We start from the raw sequence: 27,570 nt of genomic DNA on the forward strand, positions 1-27,570 counted from the left end.
TCCAGCCACATGTCATGAGATGTGACAAGTGGTGGGACACTTGGAAACTTGTGTGACAAGTGTCTTGACACTTGTCTCTTCTTTATGGCCTTCCTTTTTGGGTTGAATACTGTCAAGAATAGAAACAACCAAATTTAGTAAGCACAGTCAGAGTACAGAACTTACTATTTTTAGAATGACATCCCTATTTTTTAGGACTAGCATTTTTAGGCTAATTCGAGGCTCCTAAAATTTAGGGACCTCCTAAAATTTAGGGATCTCCTAGAATTTAGGGACCCCCCCAATATGGGTATCATATGAAAGCTTTTTCCGTGTACATCGCAAAAATGGTATCCGAATCTTCATATGACTTTCCTATGCAAAGAAATGTGCATTTCAAGCTTTCAGCCCACACATGCACATTATACAAGCATTTCATGATCATGCCATCTTGTTGATTGTAACTGTCTGTTCTGGTGGATCTAGCCCACACTTCAAGGCATCAATCCTTTCTGTGTGCGAGTCTAACCCTGATATGCGTGAGTTCTAGTCACAGGCACCCAATCGGGTCATATAGGTGGAAGTGTGAACTATCTTTTCTCTAACCCACTGTGTGGGTCCACCATAACCTGTGACCACTCATCAGTGGCCAGCTCCAATGCACTTTTCTTTATATCTAATTAGTGCAAAGGAAATAAATTTAATAAATCATTATATAGATAAATTAATGAAAAATGATACAAATTCTGTTTCTATAGAGTTGTGACAGGTACCCTCTCCCGGAGTGCCACTCAAAGGGGTGCCACCAAAGGGGGTGCCACCAAAAGGAGTGCCACCAAAAGGCGTGCCGTGCCATTTGCCAGCGGCTGCGCAAAAGCCAGAGTAACTGGAGTGGACGTCCCCACAGGTGTGACAAATCCTGGAGGTGACGCAGCTCCAGCTGAATGACGAGACGGAGACACCACGTCCGTGTCTTCACAGCAGCACCCCCCTGATCCTCTTGCAGTCGCAGTCCCTCCCTCTGGCCCAAGTTGCGAGCATCAAGATCGTCTGCTCGAAGCTGAAGCATCTGATCGCACTGAAGCTGATCTAGCAGAGCGCCCTGACGAAGAATGAGACAGCTCCTGATCTTCCATCTCTCTGAATCTCGTGAGCTGATCTGGAGACATGGGTGCCATCATGTCCTGAAACTCCTCATCGCTCATCCCTCGACTCATCCTAAAAATGTCGATACCTGCACAGATAAAAAATGATGTTAGAATAATCAATTTAAACTATACAAAGCACATTAATATAAATCATTTTTGAAAAATCCCTCTTAAAATGCATATCTTATCTACCTTTATGGAAGATCTAAACAACGAATTGAGTAATACAATTCTCCAAGAATGAAGTATTCTATGGTCCCATGTTAATCTCCTGACACAACTCTGCATACACTGGAAGGTCGATAGACATGTCACCACAAAAGAACAAGTCTGCCTCATTCTCAAAAAATTCTACGACTTCTGTATTTCCATCATTGTTAGCCGATGCGGGCTCCAAGCTTGCGATGGCCTCCACCCCTTATAATATTGATCCCTCTATTTGCATATTTTCTTCATCTATGCCTGGAACATCGCTTTGATCATATACTCTCGCACCTCGAGGAGTTGAAGGTATAGCATACCACCATCGAGGTTGTCGGGGGTTTGGATAGAAGATTACATGTTCACAAACACTTACAAAGCGAGTTCAAACCATTGTGACATAAACCATGTCGTATTACAATTAGCAAGCAAATGACTATTTGTACCTGTTCACAATGGGCCGGCAACACAAAGGTGTCGCGCAAATCCGTCCTTTTTTTTTTGGAATCTATTTTGAGAAATCCAGATGGACCTCGTCGAACTGTTGCTCCAGCTCCCCCAAATACCACTTTGAACCACTGCACATCAAATAGTATCATGGAGAAGCTACGGTAATCCACCGTAATAATACTTTGCAAGTTCCCAAAATACTCCATCTCATCCACAATCGTGTTCGGATCCGTTGCTCGTCGCCGGCTCTCTTGCTCAAACCTTGCCATGACACCATAGTCCATTGTGGAGCGCATTTTGTCAATACGCTCCACCCGAAAATGTTGTCCGTGCGACCACACTGCACTATATATTTTGTACTGCACATTGAAACACTCAAATTAGATGTAGCAAGTAAATTTAGATACGATACATTCTAAACCCCTCATTACCTTTGGACTACATCCCCTCGAGGACTCCCACTCCTCGATTGAGACCTCTGTCCCTTCGTTGGATGCTGCGGTCAAGGCTCCATGCAACCATCGTGTTGACATAAACCGCAGTATCTCCTCCATGCCTTCAGGATATCGAACCAGTCGGTGAAGCGTACTGCGTCGGAATTCAGCTCACGCTTCCTCTCGATATTGCCTTGCAATCTGGTACTTGGCGAGCCACGTCTCCATGGAGGTATGGTGCAACATACAAAAGCGATTCACCTTCTCTTCCATTGAGGCATCCATTCTTTTTTCTACCCCATTTCCAACCACCACATCTCCAGTCAGCCTATCATCGTCCTTCAGTGTCCATAGCATTTCATTGTCTGGTTCCACCGTTGGTAGCCATTGTGAGATATGCACTAACGCCTCTGACACCAACCAACCTTCCGCCTTGCTACCTTCTGGACGAGCTCGTTGTCGCACAAAGCCTTTCAGGGTTTTCATGAAGCGCTCCAAGAAGAACATCCATTGCGTATGGACCTAGTGAATACTTGATTGAATGAAATAAAATATAGATATTACCAGTGAGAACAAAGGTCTGCTCACCTGAGCACTCTTCCAATCCCGGAAAGTCATGCATCGTCCACATGAGAATGGCTCGAATGTTGGCTGACCGTCGACCATCGCGCCTACTCATATCTTGCACCGTGACCCCCTCCTCTCACAAAATCTTAAGCTCATCGACTAATGGACAAAGATACACGTCCATATTTTTTACTTTGTAGCAGCCCGAGACGAGCAAGCTAAGGATGAGATGTCCTTTCTTCGTAGAAAGCCATGGAGGGATGTTGTAGTTGACAAGCACTATAGGCCACACACTGTAAGAAGTCGAGCACAGACTGAATGGGTTCACACCATCCATGGCGAGACCGAGCCAAAGATTCCTTGGCTCTCGCGCAAAGCCCGGGAAGGTAGAGTCAATGTGGCTCCATGCGCGCGAATCCGCTGATATTCGTTGAACTCCATCCGTGGACCTATTCTGCACATGCCACGTTGTCAAGCTTACCATGGCAGATGTGTGAAACATGTGGTTTATGCAGGGGATGAGCAGAAAGTGTTTGAGAACTTTTTAAGGGATGGTTTGCCCTTGCAAGTCTTGTCGATACCTGTGAGCACCACACTTTGGACATGTCTCCATAGTCTTGTATTCATCTCGAAACAATATGCAGTCGTTGATACATGCATGGATGTTATTGTAGTCCATGCCAAGCTTCCGTAAAACATGTCGTGCATCATCACGAGACTCAGGCATGGTATTTGCAGGTGGCAATATATGATATTTCAATAACCTGAAAAAAATCATAACACACCTTGAAAAAGCACAAATGTTTGCAATAATACTGTTAAAAAAAAAACAATGAAGCCTGTGTGCAAGGTACCTGAATAACTCAGTCACACTCGTATCGCTCCAATCGTATTTTGCTTGCACACTTAAGAGTGCAAGCAATGTCTTCAACCGAGATACTCGGCACCCATCATATAATGGTATGGATGCTTCCTCTCTAAGCGGGTCAGATGTCTCAACATCCATGGGAATCAATGCATCGATCATTGCCTCCATCTCAGGCTCCAAGATTGTAGGTAGGTCGGGAAGGTTGTCTGTCTCCTCTGGCATTGACGGTATAGATGGGCCTTGCGAGTAGTCGATTGGCTCCTGCAATCCATCTATCGCACGTGCACGAACTCTTCTAATTGGCCGCAAAGGGTGCACTTCCCCCTGGATCGAGACATCACCCCCCTGGATAGAAAATTTGCCAACAAGACCTAATCTTATTGTGTATGGTTTTCAATTAGCTTGAGAGTACAATGCATGATTAATATTAACTTCAAATTACCGTTTTCTGAAAATCCGCAATCGCCTGATCAATGATCTTAGATTGAAACTCGCCAAATCGTCGTACGTCTTCTATAGGCAATCGGCGTTTTCGTCTAATTGCCAACTTGCATTGAGAGCAAGGACATGGGACACGTTGATTAAGATACGTCTCGCGGTCTTGAACAATAAGACCTTCTTCGTTTTCCATCTTATCTACATTACAGCAAACGAGGCTTAAATGGATAGCTTTATGGAGATGTACGTCAAGTTGCAAGTTGACCATAAATCTTGCATTGTATATAGTAGTTGAGAGATATTCCGATGTTATATCTCGGCCTTGTATCATGCTCAAGGATTTGTTTGTCCCGGTAGATAATTATTTGTTATATCTCCGCTTTGATTATAAGTAATCCATTTTAAAATTAATGCGCGCCATCTATGAAATTTAATAACTATAGTAATAAAATTTATTTCAATCAATTCTACTCATAGTCATAAGACCTGAGAGAAATTATCATATACTCAATTTAAGGGTTTCTTCTTCTATAACAATACTTTTGGGTTCATTTTGATGAAGTACCTTAATGACCATTAGCTAGGGTATCATTTTCTTTTAGTCCTTCCATTGACTAGTTGGCATGATTTCTAATTTGGCATGCCTATAAAGTTAATACAAAAACAATGAATTATGCATATCACAATTAGATCCCCTACTTGGACATTATGAAGGAATTGACCATTTTTAAGCCATCTTAAAGAGTTACCAATGTACGTGGCCCATGGCAAAGCACATTGCATACCATTATCAATAAGTCTATTATCTTAAATTTCCTTCCCCTCCCTCTCCCTCTCTTTCTCTCCCTCTCTCTCCCTCTCCCTCTCTTTCTCTCACCCTCTCCCTCTCCCTCTCGTTCTCTTTCTCTCCCTCTCTCATTTCCTTCCCCTCCCTCTCCCTCTCCCTCTCTTTCTCTTTTTCTCCCTCTCCCTCTCTATCTCTCTTTCTCTCTCATTTCCTAAACAAGCAAAAAATAAAGTGATTTAAACATCCTCCAAGCAAAAGGAAGAGGGAGAGATACAATGCACTCTCCCTCTCTTTCTCTTTCTATCCCTCTCTCATTTCCTTCCCCTTCCTCTCCCTCTTGCTCTCTTTCTCTCTCATTTCCTCTCCTAAACAAGCAAAAAATAAAGTGATTTAAACATTAAACAAGGAAAAGGGAGAGGGAGAGAGAGAATGCACTCTCCCTCCTTCTCCCTCTCTTTCTCTTTCTCTCCCTCTCTCATTTCCTCCCCCTCCCTCTCCCTCTCCCTCTATTTCTCTTTCTCTTTCTCTTTCTCTTTCTCTCCCTCTCCCTCTCCCTCTCTTTCTCTCTTACTCTCTCGTTTCCTCTCCTAAACAAGCAAAAAAAAAAGTAATTTAAACATTAAACAAGCAAAAGGGAGAGAGAGAGAGAGAATGCACTCTCCCTCTCTTTCTCTTTCTCTCCATCTCCCTCTCCCTCTCTTTCTCTCCCTCTCTCTCCCTCTCCCTCTCCTTCTCTTTCATTTCCTCTCCCAAACAAGCAAAAGAGAACGATTTAAACCTTCAACAAGCAAAAGAAAGAGAGAGGGAGACTCACCAATGAGATATGGTGAGCGTGGGGCGGCTTCTCTTTGCAATGAGGGCTCCTCCTCTCCTTCGCGAACAACGGCGGCGGCGGCAGCAAGTCTTATTCCTCTCCTTCCTTCTCACAAAGCCTTCGCTCTCTCCCTCGCTCTCGCTCTCAAAAGTCGAAGCAAAAGAAATGAAAACGGCGCTCGGGTTTCGGCCGCGCTTTTTTTCCTACGGCGTCGCTGATATCCATCGTCGCTAATCGGCGTCGCTAATTACCCAATTCCTTGTAGTGGAGAAGGAGGAGGAGAAGAAGAAGAAGATGATGATGATGATGATGATGATGAGAGAGAGAGAGAGAGAGAAGAAGAAGAAGAAGAAGAAGAAGAAGAAGAACTAACTATCTAACTAACATTATCTCTACTTCTCTCTCTCTCTCTCTCTCTCCAAACCAATAACAAATAAACCAAGAAATAGAACAAAACCTAGATAATAGTTGGATAAAAGAGAGAGAGAGAGAGAGAGAGAGATCACCGACATGGATAATTGTTGTCAAAAACTACCCAAAAGACCAATCCTCACAAGTAAAACCCTACAAACACATAACCAAAACACCAAAGATTAACAAATAAACCAATACAAATAAACAATAATAAACCTCACCCACACAATCTCTCTCTAATAAACCTCACCCATCCTCCCTCTCCCTTTCTAACTAACACCTCTTCCTCTCTCTCTCTCTCTCAAATTAACCTACCCTCTCTCTCCCTCGAACCAACCTCTCATCACCCTCCCTCTCTCCACCTCGCATACACACACATACACTCTCACTAACCCTCTCTCTCTTTCCCTCCAATTAACATGCCCCCTCCCTCTCTCTCTAACCAACCTCTCTCACTCTCCTCTAACCTCTCACCACCTCACACACACACTCTCTCTCTCCCACCAATCTCCCCCCTCTCTCTCCACCTCACATACATACTCTCTCTCTTACTAACCTTCTCTCTCTCCCTCCAACTAATCTACCCCCTCTCACTCTCTAACCAACCTCTCTCCCTCTCCAACCTCTCACCACCCCCTCTCTCTAAGCTCTCACTACCGCCCCTCTCCAAGCTCTTATCCCCCTCATACACACACTCTCACCTCATTCACATATACACACATTCTTTCTTACTCTCTCTCTCCACCTCTCTCTCTCCCTCTCTCTTATCAAACTCCCCCTCTCTCTCTCCACCTCACAAACGCATACTCTGTCTCTCACTAACCCCTCTCCCTCTCTCTCCAACCTCTCACCACCCCCTCTCTCTCACACATTCCCTCTCTCCCACTCGCGCTCTCACACACATGAACACATACACACGCACACATACACATACACACACATGCACATACACACATGCATACTCCCTCTCTCTCTCTCACCCTCTCTCTCCCCCTCTCTCCCATGACTCACACACAGACGCACATACATACACAATCTCTCTCTTTCACACACACACACATACTCTCTCTTTCTCACACACATACATTCTCTTTCTCTGAAACACACACTCTCTCTCTCCCAAACACACACACACACACACACTCTCTCTCTCTCTCTCACGCATATAAATATGCACACACACACATACACATACTCTCTCTCACTAACCCCTCTTCCTCTCTCTGCAACCTATCACCACCCCCTCTCTCTCACACACTCCCTCACTCCCAAGCGTGTGAGAGAGAGAGAGAGGGTATGTGTGTGTGTGCATGTGTGAAAGAGTGTGTGTGCATGTGTATGCATGTGCATGTGTGTATAGATTATATGGTGAAGGCAAGCAACATTGGTATCAGAGCAAGGTGATTGTTTTGCATATCAACATCGAGGAGGAGCCATCATCTCTGCTTTGATCTCAACGTCATCTTCATCATCACACATCCTTTCTTTTGTGGGTGGTTAACGGTTTTGTCCAAAGGTTGGGAGGACAAATTTGTATTGTCACCAAAACTCCTGCTGTAGCCCTTAACTCCTTGGGAAAGAAGACGTTTTCATCTTTTGATCTTATTGAAGAATGAAGAATAGTGACAAACCTACATTGCTTGGTGGTTTTCACCAGCTTAAGTGGTTTTTGCTTACAAAGAGGGGTTTACTCCATCGACTGCAGCGACTTAATCAAGAGCTGGAAGCGTTCCTTAATCCGCTTCTCACTGCCATTCTCCCCACGCTCATTGGTGCACGTCGACGCCCAGACTGCCGCCGTTCTAACTTCTGCCCACAAGGATGCCGCCTCTTTGCCGTTATACAAACCTAATAAGCTTTATAAGCTTTAAGCTTTAAAGTCAAGCTATTGATTGAATTTTTCTAAAGGCAAAGGCAGCGCCTGACTTATTTTCCACCTTTTGGCTGACATTCCCGAGCTACCCTCTCACGCTGAATCAACGCTGTCAGCCCGGCGGATTCTGCATTGTCCTGCCGTGACCCGCCGACTTCTCAAAAATGAACGTAAAAGTTTTAGCTTATATCTTTAAGTCTTGTTCCTACACGGACATTATAGACCTTAACCCTCTAAAGCCTTGCTCCTACACGGAGCTCTTACCGACTCATTTCAAGCATCAGCAAAGACCATCTTCATCCTTTGATCCTACACAGGAGAGCTCTTGAATAATTTCTTTGATTATTACTTTGATGAAGAAGCTTTTTCCAAAAAGGATAAAATCAAGTTCGCAAAACTAATTATTTGAGGGGTAAAGCTTGTTAATAGATTTGATGCATAAGTATAGGAACCTGGTCTAAGAGAATGGATCAATATGTGAAAGGATAAGTTGGCACCAAAAGAGGTCAAATGCATTGTACTTGTAATACACCTTTGCCTATTTATAAAGAGGAACCAACTAATGCAAATCTTATCTTTTTTTTGCATACATTGCTAGTATGAATGGCTCTTTCTCATACCTCCATAGTTTATCATTTAGTATCAGTACTGATAGAAGGTTTCTTGAATAATCTTCTCTTAAAAGTTGTCATTGTAGATGAAAGGTGATCATGCCAATGAGTTTGGTTGAGTGTGTCATTGTGGCTAATGTGGGGGTGATGAATTGTTGGAATATTGTAATGTGCCTACCTACCAGTTGTCCAGGCATGTTTTTTGCGGTCCATCGACATACAAATTTAAGCGACACTACCCCACACTCCCATGGAATGTTATGGGATTTTTTGCCTAGGGTTTCTCAAGTCCGCCTTGCAATGGAACGTTCGCGGTCGAACCCATTGGGATCAACCTGAAATTTAGGTTCCTAGTGGTCAAGGTCTCCTAACAGCATTCTAGCATCAGGTCCTACACATCCTACTTTATGCAGAGATAACCAAGCCGAAGCAGATCCATGCCACACTTGGTTCAAAGAGAATGGAAAACGAGAGGGATGCGCTGCTAAGCTCTCTACCCATAGGGCATGGTCCCATTCCGGTCCCCTAAAATAACATGAATCGAGGTTCTAACCTAACAATTCCTAAGGGTTGGATGACGGTAAAACCTTGTGAGAAGCCTCCTAGTTCTTTGGGACTACCCTGTTGTAAGACAGATCTGTCGGAGGTTCACCTACCCGCTTTCCTCAATAGGCATTATTTAGTTTTTTAATTACGCCCTACCACATTTACCTGTAACATTTAAAACTAGCTTCTTTAATTAAGCCTTTTGGGAACATGGTTCGTTCGCATAATTTATAGCACAGACACAAAAACAGAGCAAGCAGTCCTTTTGACAAACAAATTCCTTAACTTATCTTCAAATTAATCTTTGTCTCTTGCCCATACAGGTCAAATTATATGTCCCTTCTGCCCTGCAGAAGTAGCTAGTCCAAATCACAAGATACCACAATTTTCATTCATTATCTAGAATAGGATCTTCCAATGCCACATATGTTGGGGCCACGGAGGTCCTCAACTCTGTTCTGGACTTGGCAAGGGGTGTCCAGAGTTCCACTTGACCCACAAGCTACCTAGGAGTGAAAACATTATTCCCGTCTCTTCCTTCTCTCCTTCTCTCTCCTAGGTCTCCTTCATTATAGTTGGTATCAGAGCTTAGGTATTTGATCCCTTCTTCTTTCTCTTTTCTCACATCCTGTTCTATTTTTCAACAAAAAAAAAACTAGTCAGACAGATACAGCATGGACAGCAGGAGCTGTAAGGAGGAGTGATAGAGTACCACAGGGGATGGCAGCTTTCTTGAAGATCACACAAGCTATGGTAGGAGGCTTGGACAAATTGGAGGCAAGGGGATAAAAATGACAATTTGTTTTCAATCCCTAGTCAAAATTAAGAGGTAAACCTGTCAAGAGAGGACTCACAGAAGTTGGTAAGAGATCCAGTCAAAGTTACTTTTGAAAAGATGTCTTCTCTTTCTTCCTTGTAAGCTCCCTTTTGGAGCTTCCATGGAGTACCAAGCCAAGATCTTTTCATATCTCTTAGATCTTGCTCCTCCCTTGCAAATGGGTATTGTCATGGCTTTCTCCACTTCATCCTGAGTGTTTGGAGTACCTGAGCGTTTGGAGTACCCTGTTGAAGCCTAGGGTTGGTCGGCCACCTCTTCAAGAGGCTTCACGCCTACCTCCACAGCCTTGGCATATGCTACATCTACATCATCTGTCAATATGTGCAAAATAACACTGGTCCCCTTGAGGGATGCGGGAGACTTTACATGGGGTCCAGTCTCCTCAGTTTCGTCGCAGAGCATAATCTTAGCAGTTCCAAACTTGAGGTGAAAATGGCACTGCACTAGGAGACTGAGACTGACCTTTCCCCATGACAAGTCATGATGTCTTTGGAGCCTAGATGCAAGCAGTCAGTAGAGGAGAAATATCCTTCTTCAAGTTATCACGAATCATCCCATAAAGCTTCTCAACAAAAGTGGTGAGTTGTTGCTTGAAGAGCAATGCTAGGTACTTTGCCTCCACTTGACGTAGTATCCCTAAACCTCCAAGCCCACTATTCACTAAGACGCTTGCTAGATTTGATGGGGAGCGGAAACTCTGTGCCATTCTACCCAATAAAGTAATAAATGGAGTGTGATGACACTGTGGAGTACTGGGAGCACCACTTGGTTTCAAACTGCACTGTAGCAAGAAAAGTAAGACTCAAATGCCCACCACAATGAAGTAAACATTTGTAGACGATACACGCTGCAACAGGCTTGTCATGGCTGAATCCAACGTCTTGCATGACACACCGTAGTAGTAATTCTTGGTTCTCTTATTGTCTATCCATAAGCAATCTCTGATGCCGTTGCTCAAACTGACTTATAGTCAGGGATGATATAGGTGAATCTTGTGGTTTCCATTTGATAGACGGTGCACTTTTGGTGTTCTCTACTGAACAACATGTCTTGTGCATTCTGTGCCTCTCCAAAGTCTTCTGAGCATTGTTCACATAAAAAAGTGGGACCTGTCCAGTTCCCACAGAGGAGACTGCTCTATTGTTTCGTGACCCTATCACTGTAGCAGCTATTACTAGCTAGTCCACAAGCACTTGAGGGTCCCCCTCCACTTGTTGGAAAACCTTGGACATCAGATAATGAGCTTGCAAGGTCTTGCCTTGTAAGATTAGAAAGGCCTTGGCCACACATACTTCTCTACATGGCAGACAACCTACTGTCTGGCTGTTGAGTGACTCTCACCACTATCTTTCTCCGATTGCCCTCCAAAATTTTGAGTCAAAGATCATATACGACTGTGATGTTGTTGTTGTTGAGAGCTGGATGTTGATCGTGGTAACATTGTGTATCCCACTCAGTTGGAAATCGATTGGAGCTGCAACTGTTAGAGTAGTAGGCACTGGAGCTAGTTAATCACGAATTCTAGGATGAGAGCACTAGAGCTCATTGCTTGGAAGATGCCAAGGGCAATCGCATTGCAAACACTGATGATGATAATAGTAGTGGCAATTACAGTGGTGGAAACAATAATGCATTCAAAGAATGCTATTTCCGCCTCCTACACGATAGCTACACATGAGTGTTGGAAAAGGCTTGTGCAACAAAACTGAGACCTGGAGCATGATCATTTTTCTACTATTTAACAAGGAACTAGCCTTTGCAAACATCTTTGGCATCTTTGGTTTGACTGCCTTTCCTTGTTAGAGGATACTTCAGCTTGCATGTGGACACAAGGATACTCTCTGTCTTTGTTGTACCAGCTCTCTAGATCAGGTGGATTGGTGGGAAGTGTTGAACTGGTCTAGGAGTTTGGTTACTCAGCAGGGTTATGAACTTGAGGTTCACATCAAGCTCAAGGATGGATTGATGATGGTAGGGTCTTGCTAATTGACACTCATGTTGACATTCAAGGTGGACTGCTATGTATATGCAACCAGCAAAATCTTTAGGATGATTTTGACAAGCAAGCATATTGGGCAAAGATGGCATATTGGGCAAAGATGCCATTATCCTTTGCTGGGAAAGTAGTTATCCTTAAATGTCCTACTCGATGTTTGTCTCTATGGTATTCCCCTTCTCCAAATTAGCTTGGTATCAAATTGAAAAGAAATTCAATGAGTTCCTATGGTAGGAGGAGGATCAGCATGCCTAGCATTTTGTTTATTGGGCTCAAGTGTAGTTTTGAAAATGCCTAAGTGGATTGGGGATAAGATTATTGTTTGTGTTAACAGTATTTCATGAAGGATAAAGTCAAAGAATATAAAAGCAAAGTGAAAGCTAAAGCGTTGGATTTACTTTATGGTGGATTATTATTTTTGGAGCACTTTTGTGATTATTTTTGGGCACTTGTATTATCATCGTACTTCATGGATACATTTTATTTGTGGTTGTATTATTTTGTGAGAGTTGAGCTCACTCTCAAGCACATTTTATTTGTGGTTGTATTATTTTGTGAGAGCTGAGCTCACTCTCAAGCACATTGTGAGAACTGAGCTCACTTTCAAGCACATTGTATCTATCGCCTGCATTGTATTTGTCGCACTTTATTGCACACGTAGTTGTTGTGTTAATTGCATCTACGAAGGTGCTGCCTATTCTAAGAGAGGGGAAGAGACAGACAAGAATGGGAGTCATGAACAAAGAGAGTGTACTCACTTTTCTTATTCATTCATTGTGTAACTCACAAAAAGATTCTAAGTCACACATACAATGTATTCAAGTATGTCACTAATTGACCATACATCTCTAACTTAAGTTTGATTGACTCACTATTATGCAACACATGACTAGTAACGGCTAAGTACAATTGTATTAAGTAGAGTCGGTGTCAATACCATTGGTAAACTTGATTTTCAACACTTTCCCTCAAGCTCAAGTCAACTGCTATACTCCAAGTAGCTCCCTAAAGTAAACAAACTTATCTTTTTTACCAAGTGATTTGGTAAAGATGTTAGCTACCTAGTCTTCAGTTTTCATATAAAGCAGATCTATCTTTCTTGCAAGTACCATTTTCCTAATGAAGTGATAATGAACTTCTATGTGCTTTGATCTAGCATGGTAAACTTGGTTGCTAGCTAATTGCACACTACTCATGTTGTCACAATATAGAGTGACCTTCCTATCCATCTATATATCCAAGTCATAAAACAGTTTTAAGAGCCAAACTGCTTCACATGTAGCTAAGGCTACACCTCTATACTCTGCCTCTATGCTAGAGAGAGAAACTATAGATTGTTGACCATACTACTTCCAAGACTGAAAGCATAACCACTAGTTGATCGTTTGTCACATGCACATCTAGCCAAATCAGCATCTATATATCCAGTAAAATCAAGTGGCTTTCCAAACTCTTAAAAGGGCCCATAATAATCAGTACCCTTTACATACCACATAATCCTCCTAACTGCATCCAAGTGAGGTTTGCGTGGATTTTGCATAAACTAACTGATCAGTCACCCTGAATAATTGAGATCAGGATGAGTAATGATAAGATAGATCATGTTTCCTACCATCTACTTGTACATTGTAACATTCAACATCTCACTGCCAACATCAACTCCAAGCTTTACTTTTTGATCTAGTGATGTTTTCATGGGCTTAAAATCCATCATTCTATACTTGATTAGTATATCTTGTGCATATTGTTTTTGTAGCAACAAAATTTCTTGAGGTGTAGTCACTACCTCAATGCCAAGAAAATATTTCAATTCTCCCAAGTCTTTCACTTTAAACTCTACTCATAACATGGATTTAATTTCAACAATACCATGGTCATAATCTCTAGTAATGATCAAGTCATCTACATAAATAACCAAGATGATATACCTTGTCTCTCTTTGCTTAATAAAAAAAATATGATCTGCATTTTCCATCTGAAATCCAAGTTGTAAATACAAGCCGATTTGAGCATTACATGCTCTCGGTGCTTGTTTTAATCCATAAAGTGTTTTTTTAAGCATACACACATGATTTGGACAATCACGGTGCACAGAATCCTTCGAATGTTTCATATACATTTCCTCAATCAAATCTCCATTTAGAAATGCATTTTTGACATCCATCTGCCAAAGCTTTCATCCCTTAGACATTGCCAAAGCAATGATAGTTCTCACAGTTACCATTTTTGCAACTGGGCTAAAAGTCTCCTCATAATCAAGGCCATATTCCTGCGCATAACCTTTAGCAATCAACCATGCTTTGTATCTCTCTAGAGATCCATCTACTTTGTATTTCACTTCGTAAACCCATTTACATTCAATGGATGTTTTGGCTTCAAACAACCTGATCAAATCCCAAGTGTTGTTTCCAGCCAATGCAACATATTCTTCATCCATAGCTATGCACCAATTCTCATCACCAACTACTTCATTGAACTTCATAGGCTCTTTTTGATCCATCACTTTAGTCATGTAAGTAAAGTGTTGGCTATAAGTCAGCCTATCAACATGATTTCTCTCTTTGACCTTCTTAACTGCAATGCACTATGTGATACTCTATCATGGGGTGATACATACTTGCTTTGCCTAACTCTAGGCATAGTAATAGATGGTATACTAAGTACATTGTCAAGACTGTCACTACCAGGTGACCCATAGCCAAAAGTAAATGGCTCAGTAATATCTTCAAACATCTTCTCTTTGCCTTTTTCTAATCTCCCCCTCATTGACATATCCGTGTCAATGGATATAGAACCATGACTATGCAAGTGACTTGTCCATGGACTAACAGTAGAGGATGTGTATCCTATAGGTCCACTAATAGTGGTACTATCCATAGTATGAATTTTAGCATGAGTATCATTTGCTGGTCCATCATAAATAACCACATTTGGACCACCATACCATAAATCCAACTCATCAAATACTACACCCTTGCTAACCAATGTCTCATGAGTAGTCGAATTGTAGCATTTGTAGGCTTTTATGTCCTATGCATAGCCAATAAAGACACACTTAGTAGCTTTTAGATCTAACTTCTTTCTCTTCTTATCCAGTATGTGTATATGAGCAATACATCTAAAGACTTTAAGATGGTTGATTTCTGGTTTGTGCCCATATTGTTTCTCATATAGTGTAAGATCATGAATACTAGCTGTAGGAGTTCTGTTCAAGACATATACTGCAGTTACAATTGCTTCATCCCAATAGTCCGATAAACTCTTCTCATTTAGCATGGCTCTTGTAGCTTCCATAAGCACCCTATTTTTTCTTTTTGCCATGCCATTCTGTTGTGGTGTGTAATTGCATGTAAGCTACCTTTTAATGCCATACTCAGCCAAGTACCTATCAAATTTACAAGAGACATACTCACCACCTCCATCAAATCTCAAGCATGAGATATAACATCCAAACTCTTTTTCAACGTGTTTTAAAATCCTTAAAAATATCTAACATTTCACCCTTGTGCTTTAGAATATATAGATAAATATATCTACTAAAATCATTAATAAACAAGACATAGTATCTTGCACCATTGAAGGATTCAGATCCCACACATTTAAATGCATGAAATACAATGGTCTAGTACTATTTTTGACATGTTTGACAAACAGAAGTCTTGCTCGCTTGCCAAACTGACAAGCAGAGCATACATATCCTAACTCCATATACTTAAAATTTGGCAAACCAAGTACAATCTCCTTCTGTTGTATGGTTTTCTAATGTGCTTCTGCCGGATTTCCATATCTCTAACTGCTCCAATGTCATGAGCAAACATGGCTGCCTTTAATTTAGGAATAGTAGTATCTAAGGCAAACATCCTGCCATTCCTTCTACCTTTAGCAGTAAGCTTGCAGCCATTTCCATACTCTTTAATAAAACAACCATCTTTATTAAATTTGACTTGCAGATTCTACTCTGCCATTTGTCCACTACCATTTGTCCAACATATAATAACTTTTTAGTGATAGAAGATATATGCAACACATCATACAAACTCTTTTTCTTCCCATCATGCATGACTAGTGGTACAACACATGTATGCTTAAATGTCATGATGTGTATCATTACTAGTACATACATATCCATGAGACCATGCAACCATCTTATCAAATCATTCTCCTTTTTCCTTTAGTAGTAAGCTTGTAGCCATTTCCATACTCTTCAATAAAACAACCATCTCTATTAAATCCGACTTGTAGATTTTGCTTTGCCATTTGTCCGACAAACATTAAATTTTTAGTGATAGAAGATATATGCAACACATCATAAAGACTCTTTTTCTTTCCATCATGCATGAGTGGCGGTACAACACCTATGCCATGCTTCCTATCATCACTAGTACATACATAGCCATGAGAGCATGCATTCATCTCATCAAATCATTCTCCATACGAGTTCATATGATTTGAGGTACTTGAGTCAATGTACCACTTTTCATTAGCCTTGCCTTGCTCAAGAATACCCTTCAATATATGTGTCATAGAAAATAGCCTATCTGATTGATCATTAGTAGCATTGCTAGAGGACATATACTTACTATGTTGTCCGCCTTTTGCTTTCATGTCAGCTTGCTTTTTATGACAATATTTTGTTATATGTCTATACCTACCACAGTAATGACTATCTTTATCTTTATTCAACTAATCATGAGATTGCTAAAAACCACCTTTGCCTCTAGGTGATCTCCCCCTACCTCAAAAGGATCTTAATCCTCTTTGACCTTATGCATTTTGATTCTACCAAGCATTTTGTTGCTACTGTTCATAAGCACTTCAAGTATCACCATGACCTCGAGAGGCTCCACGAGCATGCCACCTCTAGCTCTCTGACTAGAATAAAATATAATATATTTGCTCTGAGAGGGACTTGAACTTGTATTCGAACCAAGTTTGACTTTTTCATGTAGCAACAATGCAAGTAACTCATCCCAATCAGGGAGGTTTGGTCATATAGAAATTGATGTGTCAAAGGCTTTGTATTTCTTATCTAAGCCATATTCAGAGTAACTACAATCATGTCATTATCCTCGATCTTCGACCCAATAAAAGCGAGTTGATCTACAATGGTTTTAATTTCCACATTATAATCCTGTACACTTTAGCCATTTCTTGACATGTTATTGAATTGCTGCTTCAGTTGAGTTTTTCATGCTTGAGTGACATTGCCATAGTTTTTCATAAGAATCTCCCATGCATTCTTTGGAGTTTGATAGTTAGTGATTTGCATGGCCATAGCATCAGATATGTATAAGGAGGACCAATGCAAAAAAATACTAGCTCTTTCTATACACTTCTTATGAGCTCTCTACTGCTCAAGAGTAGGATTTCTCTCAAGCAATCTCGATTCAGCTTCATCTCTAGTACATAAATCCCAATAACCTCTTTCAATCAAGAAGTTTGCATTCTAAACTTCCATAAAGAAAAGTTCTAATTGTCAAGCTTCTCCCCCACAATTTGAGTGATATTATCACTTCCTTTTATAATTAGTCATAATGCTACTAATTCAAGACAATGCAACATCTTTTTAGATAGGCAACAATATTGCCTTCAAACAGTCTCCACAACCCTGCTACAGTTCACTAGCTATAGCTATAAATGTCATCAAGTGCTCAAGGAATAAACCGAGTGTATTTACCACAATTAGTGGTTATATAATAAAGCTCCAAGTTAGCAAATGCAATTCAAATTTTCAGCTTAAAAACCCATAAACATCTTCATACATATACATGACACCCAAAGATTTAATACATCCATTGAAAGTACTTGATCACTATCAGACCTCTTCATGGATGACATGTCGAGATGAGTGTTGGTTGTAAATTATATTACGACAACAAAATAACAATTTAACTAAGCTCAACACAAGCCCAAATTAGCTCAAAAATATCTCAAGACATCACCACAACATTTTGACATCAAAACATGTCTATACAAGCACCACTAGATGCATAAAACTCATGCAAACATGAAGGAGATCTTGCCAAGAGCATAATCCATCATAAGGCCTTTTATAACCAACAATAAACTAACCCTAAATTGAGCAACAATGCTCAAGGCATCAGGCATTGCAATATGGAAGCATCTGGAGCATGTAAAGAATAAATCTGCAGTCACTGTCAAGCATAAATCAATGTCTTCAATCCTTAGCTAGTGAGATACATTAGCAAAATATCATCCAGGAGCTCCAATACATCAAATTTTTACCATCCATAAGCATTCTTAAGTATTTGCTAAACATTTTACTAACATCTCAAGCCAAAATGAGAGTGCTATTCACTTCAGTAAACAACCTATTTGCACAAATCTGTGTTGAATATCTCAAAATCCATGTAGAATTCGGAGAAAATTTCTTCTGCAAAGTTGTAGATCATGTCAAAATAGTCATAAATGAACGGTCATTTCTCCAAAATCCATTTTTGTAGCAAGATATGGCTTTTGCAAAAAAACATGCTGTTGTAGGGTTTTTCTTAGCCTAAAGGTTCATAAACTAAAGGTTAAGTCCAACTCCATAACTCCAGCTTCCACAAAACCAAGCTTTGATAGCATGTTCAAATAGAGAGAAAGAGACAGACAAGAATGGGAGTGATGAATAGAGAGTAGTGTACTCTCTCTTTTTCCATTATTCATTCATTGTGTAATACACACAAAGATTCTAAGTCTAAGTTACACATACAATGTATGTAAGTAGGTCATTAAATTGACTAGACATATCTAATTTGGAGCTAAGTCTAAGCAACTCATTATTATACCACACATGATTGGTAACATCTAGCTATAGCTGTACTAAAAAGAGTCGGTGTTAATACCACTGATGAGTTTGATTTCAATACAACCAAGGAACATCTAAAAGAAGGCACAAGCAAAATTGAAAAATTATAGAGGTGCAAGAAAAGTAGAACAGAAAAATAGCTTGCAATTTTTGAAATTAGAAAATTACATGGAATTATTTTTTTATAAGAGCACTAATTGTGCAAATTATAATAATTAATCTTGACCAAGATAGTCATTAAACTAGTAAACGAATGTAAATGGTGTATACTAGTGAGGGAAGGTTGGTCTAGGCAAATGCAAAAGGAGGGTACCCAAAATTTGAGGCCGTGTGTAAAAACTAGAAAGTGAATGAATAAGCTCATTCTTGTGATGTGCAAACTTGTGAGCTTTCTTCTTTCTTTTTGCTTGTATTAGAGAGGGAAAGATTGAGAGAGAAAGAGAGAGAGAGAGTGTGTGTGTGAGGTAGAGTGACAGATGGGTTGGAGAAGCCCTTGCTTTCTCTCCTTCTCCTTCTCCTTCATCTTCTTTACAGAGCTTGTGTGACGATCGTGTCAAAGGAGGTGGAGCTTACTTGAGATGTGTTGCAAGGTTTGGAGCCATCGACAAGCCTTTCATAGATAGACTATAATGAGAAGGTAAATTCGTGGGCTCATTACACTCATTTGGAGAGTTGCAATGGTTAGGTGAGAGCTAGCCATAGCCACATTGTTCAAAATGCTTAAAACAATAAGCCATATGTAAGTCAGGTGGTATTGCTTGTGAGAGTGACAATTTTTGTTTAGTTGTTGGGACCAAAGGGATTGAACAACTAGGTGCATACTCCCTACATCGAGCAGTGGAATAGGAGCTTGCACTTTGAAACATTGCACGGATTAGCTTAAAATGAGTGAGTTGAAAGGCAATCAATTTGTGGTTTGGGTATTAGATTTTTTTTGGAATTTAGAAAGCTTTAATTTTTAATGAGTAGAAGCCTAAAGAGCTAAGGTTCAAAAGTTTTTTTTGAAAAAAAATGAATAAACTCTTAGTCCATGCATTGACAGAAAGAAAACCAGCAGTAGTAGCGGGTTTAGGGAGTAGGGGGCTTGAGAGGAGTTTGTGGCTTGTTGAGTAGTTTTTGGCTTTTTCTTGTGCATCCATGCTTTAGTGGATTTTTGCTTGTGATTTTTGTGTTTTTCCTATAGTAAAGGTTGGGTGACTGGTGGAGCTATAAAACCAAGGTGAGATGGGTGAGAAGACCATCACTCATGGAGGGAAGGCAAGGAGAGGATTTGCTTCACGTGGTCGAGCAATACAACTTCATCACCTAAAATTCTACAGGTACGGTCTCCATGTTTTATCTTGTATGTAGTGGAGTTATGGATGCTCTCATCTTCTACTCTTGCTCTTTCCCTCTCAACACTCTTGAAAAGCTTCCATCTTCTAGGCCTTGTTTTTAAGTTCAAAAGCTTTTGTCTTGATAGAACAGCCAAATAGCCTTTGCCAAGCAACAATGCCCTACGGCTGAATGATACAATTCCATTAGGGTTGAATGAGATCCACATAAGGGCTTTAAGACCTTTCAATGCAAAATCGACCTTTTGGGCTTTAAGTTGGTAGGCTAATAGGCCTTAATAAAGGCAAAAGAATAAGAAAGAGAGATGAAAGTGGAGACCTTTGACCATTAAATTGCAGGGTCAATAAGGCCTTTAGGCTATTGGGAAATCACAATGCCCATGTTTGGGTTAGACGGCCAAATAGGCCTCATGACCGATACGAAAACCAATAGTCAGCCAAATAGGCATCATGGTCGATAAGGCCTTAGACGAGACCAATAGACCGTATGTATGTATGTATGTATATACATATATCTATGTGTGTGTGTTGCTAATGTTGATTAGGCTTTAGAGCTAAGGTGGATTGTACTAGGCCATTTGAGAGGCATACCATCATTGTGATTTTAAAAAATCATTAAAAAAAAGACTCCATGAAATGCTCTCAGCTTGTGGGTAGCCAATCAGGCCAAATTGGCTTTGGCTTAGATTACATAGTTGATAGACCATTCACTTGATAGGCCCCTCCTTAAGGCTTTGGACCTTAATGGAAGGAAAAGCAATATCCTTCCTTTGGTTAGGTTGTTTGAGAAGCCAATTAGGCCCTTGAAGAAATACCCTTAACCTTAAAAGGTGAAGATAAACCATCCTTTTATGGGCCATAATGTGGTCAATTAGGCTATTTTGAGGCCACTGGGCAAATCATGGCCATTAGCTAGAACCATAAGGCCTTGACTAGGATGTTCATGTGTGATAGCTTACGGGGGGGGCTTTTAAGTACTCTTTGGCCAAATTACGACGATAAGGTGTGTGTTTTTTTAAGGCCTAAAAAGACATTTTCCTTCATATTTTCAACCTGTTTGGTTTTTATAAGCTTGATTAAGAGGCTCACGCTCTTCATTTCTAGCTATAGAACGTCTAAATCTGATACTGTATGCAAAAGTTATGGCCAAAATACAAGTTGCCATAGTTGTCCATGACATTTGTAGCATGTTTTGTATCCACTCAAAAGAGATAAAATGGCTACTCATAAAATGGCTACTCCTCAACTCAATAAGCACTCAACAAGTCTCAACTAAACCTTGGGAAGCTCCTCAACAAGTGTGAAGCAAGATGGAACAAGTCGAAACAAGAAAAGACTCAATGCATACCTTGAGAGAGGAAGAAACAATAGTTGTTGTGAAACCTTGAGTTAAAGCTTTGAATTTGAGCTGAAGCAAAGGATGAAGAAGCTGCTCAAATGGTTAACTCTGATACCAATTGAAAGGTAAAGCCCAAGTGAAAGCACACAAGTGGAGGCAAGAGCAGAGCAAGAGCTATGGATAGACGGGGCATGAGAGCAAGAGAGAGAGACACCATATGTGGGAGCTCCAACACTCACAATGTGGGAACTAGCCCCTCTTTTGGCCTACATGGAAAATTAGTAGGGTAGAGCTTATGTCACTTGTATTAATCCTAAGTACATGCATCGTATGGAGAATAAGAACACTACTAAACCCTCATCACTAGAACCATCAAGTCCTATGAATCAGTCAATATGACTCTTACATCAAGCCTAGGGGTGGTGCACTTGAGCTTAAGATATTAGAATCTCATGTCTCATGCACACATGAGTGAGGTTCTCACCTGCTTTGAGTACACTTGCACCACCCACCCAACACATAGGTCAAGCTCACATATCAATCAGGATGATTAAGTGACTGCAAGCACCAAAGTTGAATTATAGTGCACCTACAGTTCTAGAAGACTTTGATCAAGGTGGGTTGGAAGCATACCCTTAGTGGCCGTGAAGTTGAGGAGTGTGCATACAACCACTTCCGAACTGAGTGACACAAGCAACTACATTAGTAAGAACATCATGTACATAATACGAGAAGACCCTATAGTCCTAGTTGGAATTAACAGATGTACCATTTGCTCGGAAAAGTCTGGAATGGCTATGTTTCATCTAGCCTAAAACTTGTGAGAATCTTGAACAAGAATTAAGATCCATTAGGGGAGTTTTGAGGTCTCGAAAATGCCTTTTAGGATGTGGAGAGAGAGTGCTCTAGACCAATAGGAGTAAAGCCTCCGTAACAGAACTTCTATTTGAAAAAAATTAACAAATCATTTTACAAAAACATTTAAATATAATAATATTATGAATTTGTATTTTTATTATCTATTTTTAGTCTCTTATATTCGTGATTATGACATCTTTTGCATTAATGGCATAGAGTCTCGGCTACTTTTCTTTAATGATATATGTAGATTAATGATAATGACTGATGTAATCTAAATTCAAATTAGTGAAAAGCATGGCACTCAGTTTTTTCCGTCCTTTCTTTTATTCCTCAATTGTTTTTCCCTCTGTTGTGGTAGCCTAGTCCTCTCTATCTCTCTCTATGTGTGTGTGTGTGTGTACGTGTGTGTGTGAGCAGAATTTTGATGCCGAGAAGTGCTTAAAAATAGCTAAAAATTACGAATATCAAGGGAAAAATATTCAACGTCAAATGTGGCGGCTCGATCTAGGACGATTTTAAGCGTCAAAGTGCTTTAAAGGTGCCCGAGCGACACTTGTTGATTTTTGATAATTTTTCAGACTGCCGTGTGGGTTGTCAAGAGTTACCAACCAATGCGAGATGTCAAGCCGGACGCCCAAGATTTTTCAGAGCTCAATTCGGAATCCGGACGGGGAAATGGCCAAGAAACCAGTCAAGATTTGAAGAGGTGGACATTAGAGTGGTCAAATGGATAAGTGACCCTTGGGGCCAAAAATTGCATGCCACATGAAATGTTGGGGAAAAAACGTGGAGAGAGAGAGAAGGAAAGAAACGTGAGCAGATGGTGCCAATTTTTGCGCCTAGATCTTGGGGATGGAAGATGCAGGCTGTGAACAACCACTGCAATTGATCACATTGGCCTTGCTTTCCCTCTGCCTGCTGGTCATTTCGCCATGCTTCGCTCGCGCAATGGTGGCCTCTATGGAAAACTCTGATTTCAATCTTTCTCTCTCCTCCCTCTCTCTCTTCTAGAGGCAGATTCATGTGGGAAGAAGAAGGAGCTTGTCCAACCGAGATGGGATTGCTCCGTGATGCAAGAGGAGGGTAGATTGCTGATTCCAGACGGTCATGGACATTAATGGCTGCTGAAAATCAATCCCGAGACATGGCAAAAAAAAACCCGCAACCTGCAAAGAACAGTAATATTATTTTTACAAAGGAAATTGATGTTTTATGCAATTTGCTTCATGAGTATTTGTTCCCATGGGATATGCATTATGTTATTGTTTGCTATGAGTTTGATCAGTTTATGCTTAGAAAATCAGAAAATCATAAGTGTTATGACTGAAATTAATGGTGTAAAACCCGTAAAACACGCGAAATAGGAAAAAATTGGGTGTTTTTGATATATAAATGGAAAATATAATAAGACACACCAAATAAATCTATGTTTTTGTTGCAAATAAACCTAAGGGCCTTAATATTGTGAAAAATACAAGAAAAATAGGGAAAATGGGTAAAAATAAGGAAAAAATAGGTTTTGAGTGTGCAAAAAATACTAAAAAATAAGATTCATATTTGTGTATGTATGGGGGGTCTGAAGTATGAGGTTTAGCCTTAGTTCAGCCCTACCTCTATGTTTTAGTGAGTTTTTATTGCTTTTCATACAACAAAAAACATGGAAAAATATTACCCTAAACCTATGCATCATGCACAATCTAAAAGGCGAGGGGTAGAGAGAATGAGAGTGGTGTTTAAGTGCTCAGAGAAAGAAAAGGCTGATTGGTTTCATTTATGCATATCATATAGATCGATCCTTAATTTAAAATAAGGATCTAGTAGCACGAGGTCTCCTCGGTGCTAGGTTCGTGCAATATAGCAATTACGCATCAGAGAAATTCATTGAAAGAATGCTTTTGCACTAAGAACAATGCTGATTCTTCTTTGTTTGAGCACGTGGACATTCACAAGTTGCATGAAGCATAAAATGATAAAAGGTATCAGACAATACCTCTTGGATGCATAGCACCTGTATTCTATAGATCGTGACCAACGTTGAGTGAGTAAGGTTGTCCCAAGCTGTAGGCTAGGCGTTGGGTCTAAGGGGGAAAGGAAAGTGAGGTATGGTACATCCTAGAATGAAATAATTGATACTTTGAGAGGACTGTGTGAGAAGTGTTATATATGTTTAGCGACGCATCGAGGGGCCAATCCCCAAGATGTAGGAGAGTCGCAGTGAGGTAGCGGCAATCAGCCGTGGGAGGACCTCCTATGTTTGTACTTCGTGCCATTTGGCAATGTGCTGGGACTCCCTCTGAGGAGTGTTAATTGGGTTAGAGTTGGACTACAAGATGTGATACAAACACAAGATGTTTAGGAAGGCAATGTATGTGTCAGTGTCATCAACGCTCCTGGCCGCGAGGCCATGGGGTTGTTGAGCGCATAATAGAGGGCCAGGTAGTGCATGAGCCAGTGCCGGCCCGTTTTAGGTCCCATCAGTGGTGCGTCTGCTGGGAGCCACTTATAAGTGGTGGTTTTCGGATCTAGGGTTTCTAGGGACCAAAAGAAAGTTGGTTTATGTCCTCTGACAAGGACCATCAATCCAAACACCAAAAAGCCGAACGTGTTGAGAGGGCTAGACAGCGGTTAGAGATTGTAAGCCGTTATTCTCCTCAAAGGAGTAGTCTAGTACCTATATGAAGCAGTGGTCTCAGTCATTTAACTACTCCACCTATTCCATTAGGTGCAGGAGGAAGCATAAGTTCTTCCTCTTCTCCACCAAGTTTACCCACTTCAAGTGGGGGTGTGAATCCGTCACTTCAAGCTCCTATTGCTAATCCGATAGTCACCATGGCACAGTCTATTGTGATTCGTGCAGGGACGCCGAATTTACCAGCCTTAAGAGTTCCCTTGCCCATTTTTAATGGGTTAGCGGAAGAGGATGCAGAATTTCACATCTGTGAATTTCAGAGATTGATGTTCAATTATCGCATCCAAGACGAGGGACATCTCATGATGTTCTTCAATATGACGTTAAAAGGAAGGGCTGCGATATGGTATCACAGCATAGAGTCTGGAACCATAACCACCATTGATCAATTCTATGCAACTTTTCGAGCGGAATATGCCCTTGAAAGAGGTGGCCAATATTGGTTGCGGGTCTTGAATGTAACACGTCAAGATCCTCACGAGAATGTAAAAGCATATGCTAAGAAGTTGAAGGAAGTATTTCGCAAGTTGCAAACTTACATTCCCATTCCACCAGCTACCCAATTGCAATACTTTTTGCATGGGTTAGATTTTAATATCCAAGTACAATTGAGCAGTGTGGCCTTAGCAGATATAGACACCGCTATTACGCGGGCAGAGGGAGTAGAAGCACGATTACAAATGGCCTACTCCTCTCGAATGAATGTTAATGGGGGTTTAGTACCTAGTGGCAATCCAGCATTGACGAATGGAAGTCAAGGGATGCCTATGACTAACCCTATTGGGAGAGGGGGTATGGTTTCGAATGTACCTTTATTACCAGCTCCTCCCAGTGTGACTATGCCCATGTCAAGTCAGTTGGCTCCATCAAATGTTGGAGGCCAAGTTTCAAATTCGAATGTTGTTCCTGTGGGTCAACAGCCAATGCCAAATCAGATTGTTAGGCCAATGGAATGATGAGTTGACGATCGAGGCTATGAGTCGAGTGCATCTAATGTCCTTGGCAAAGTCAAGGAAATGATGAAACATTATACCGATATGATTTCCAAACAATATCGACAAATAGCCATCGACGTTAATTTCTTAAAGAAGCAACAAAATTTGATAGGGAGTCGACGCCCTGAAGAGGGTGGACCCTCTAGATTCAGTTGTAAATGGTGTGGTGGACAGCACTTCCCCAGGAATTGTCCAAATGTGAAATGTGACATTTGTGGGAAGTCGGGTCATCTAGCTGCTACCTGTTGGAGTAAGATTAGTTCCCTCCAACAAGGGAGTAAACAGCTGGGCCCAGTGAATCATAGAGCGCAAGGAAATAACTTGCAGCAGAATGATGCACCAAGACAAATATTGTTGAGGGGAAAAACAAATATAGAAGAGTTGACACAAGGCAACGGAGTCAGCCTTATTGAGGTTGTACGAGTTAATGATGCTGAAACCTCTAACTTAAGAGCCGTGACAAGAGGCCAAAAGGTTAAAGAGGTTGACAAAGATAATACAAAACCGGTTGAGGCAAACCCTAAACAAGGGGATAAGGGGACACAAGTCCAAAATCCTAGCATAGAAGGGGGACTGCTAAGACCGGTTGACAAGAAAGGCGACCCTAAGAAGGATGAGGAAGTGCCAAGAAAGAAGGCAAGAGCTAAGAAAGAAGCACCAAAACCGGTCCCAAGACCAAAAGAGAGAATGGTTTGGTGAGAAAAGAGAGCTTTGGCTACTTATCATGACTTTGATTTAGCAAGTTCTCTTTGCGAAGTTAAACCAGATGTGAACCTCTTGCAATTGATCAAATTATCTCCAGGAGTGCGCAAGGAATTTAAGAAGATCCTGCATATCGGGTACATTGTGGAACCTCTGGGCATAGCGTGAGTAGGGGAAGATTGGTTTGACCATGCTGAAAAGAACTGCCCTAGGGTTCCAGCTTATGTGGATGGAATATTAGTGGAACATGCCATTGTAGACACTGGATCCTCCGTCAACATCATGAGTTCAAAATTGATGGAGAGGCTGGGTCTAGGCATCCAGAAAGACAGCTCCACCCTTTTGAGAATGGCTGATGATAGTTTAAGACAACCAGAAGTTTGCATTACTAAGGTCCATGTTACAGTTGCAAGTGTAGAATGTTTCTTGGACTTTAGAGTGATAAGATTTGCATGACTTCCTAGCTATCGGGTTTTGCTAGGTAGGCCTTGGATCTTACGAACAGACTGTCAAGTCGATATACCCGCTGGTCGAATGGTTCTAGGTAGAGGTGCTAATCGAGTAATAGTCGATGCTTATCCTGAGTCTCCTCAAAGTGAGAGAGCTCCTTTATCTTCTACTGAATTAGAGATAGCAGATGATCCATCTGGTAGTGAGACATCATCCAACGATGAATCTAAAGAGGGGTCCACTACAGAGGATATCTATCAGATAACTCTAAATGAGCCGATAGAGTCGCAAGATAGGATAAGAGATGCGGATGTGATTGAGTTAGACCTTGGCACGCCGAATGATTCGCGGCCAATTAAATTAGGTTCTCTGCTCAGTTCAGCAAAAAGGGAGGACTATGTGTCCTTGATTCAAGAATTTTGTGA

This window comes from Lygodium microphyllum, chromosome 18 (genome assembly GCF_053477565.2).
Source record: "Lygodium microphyllum isolate KBCC chromosome 18, Lygodium_microphyllum_v1.1.10, whole genome shotgun sequence".
NCBI lineage: Eukaryota > Viridiplantae > Streptophyta > Polypodiopsida > Schizaeales > Lygodiaceae > Lygodium > Lygodium microphyllum.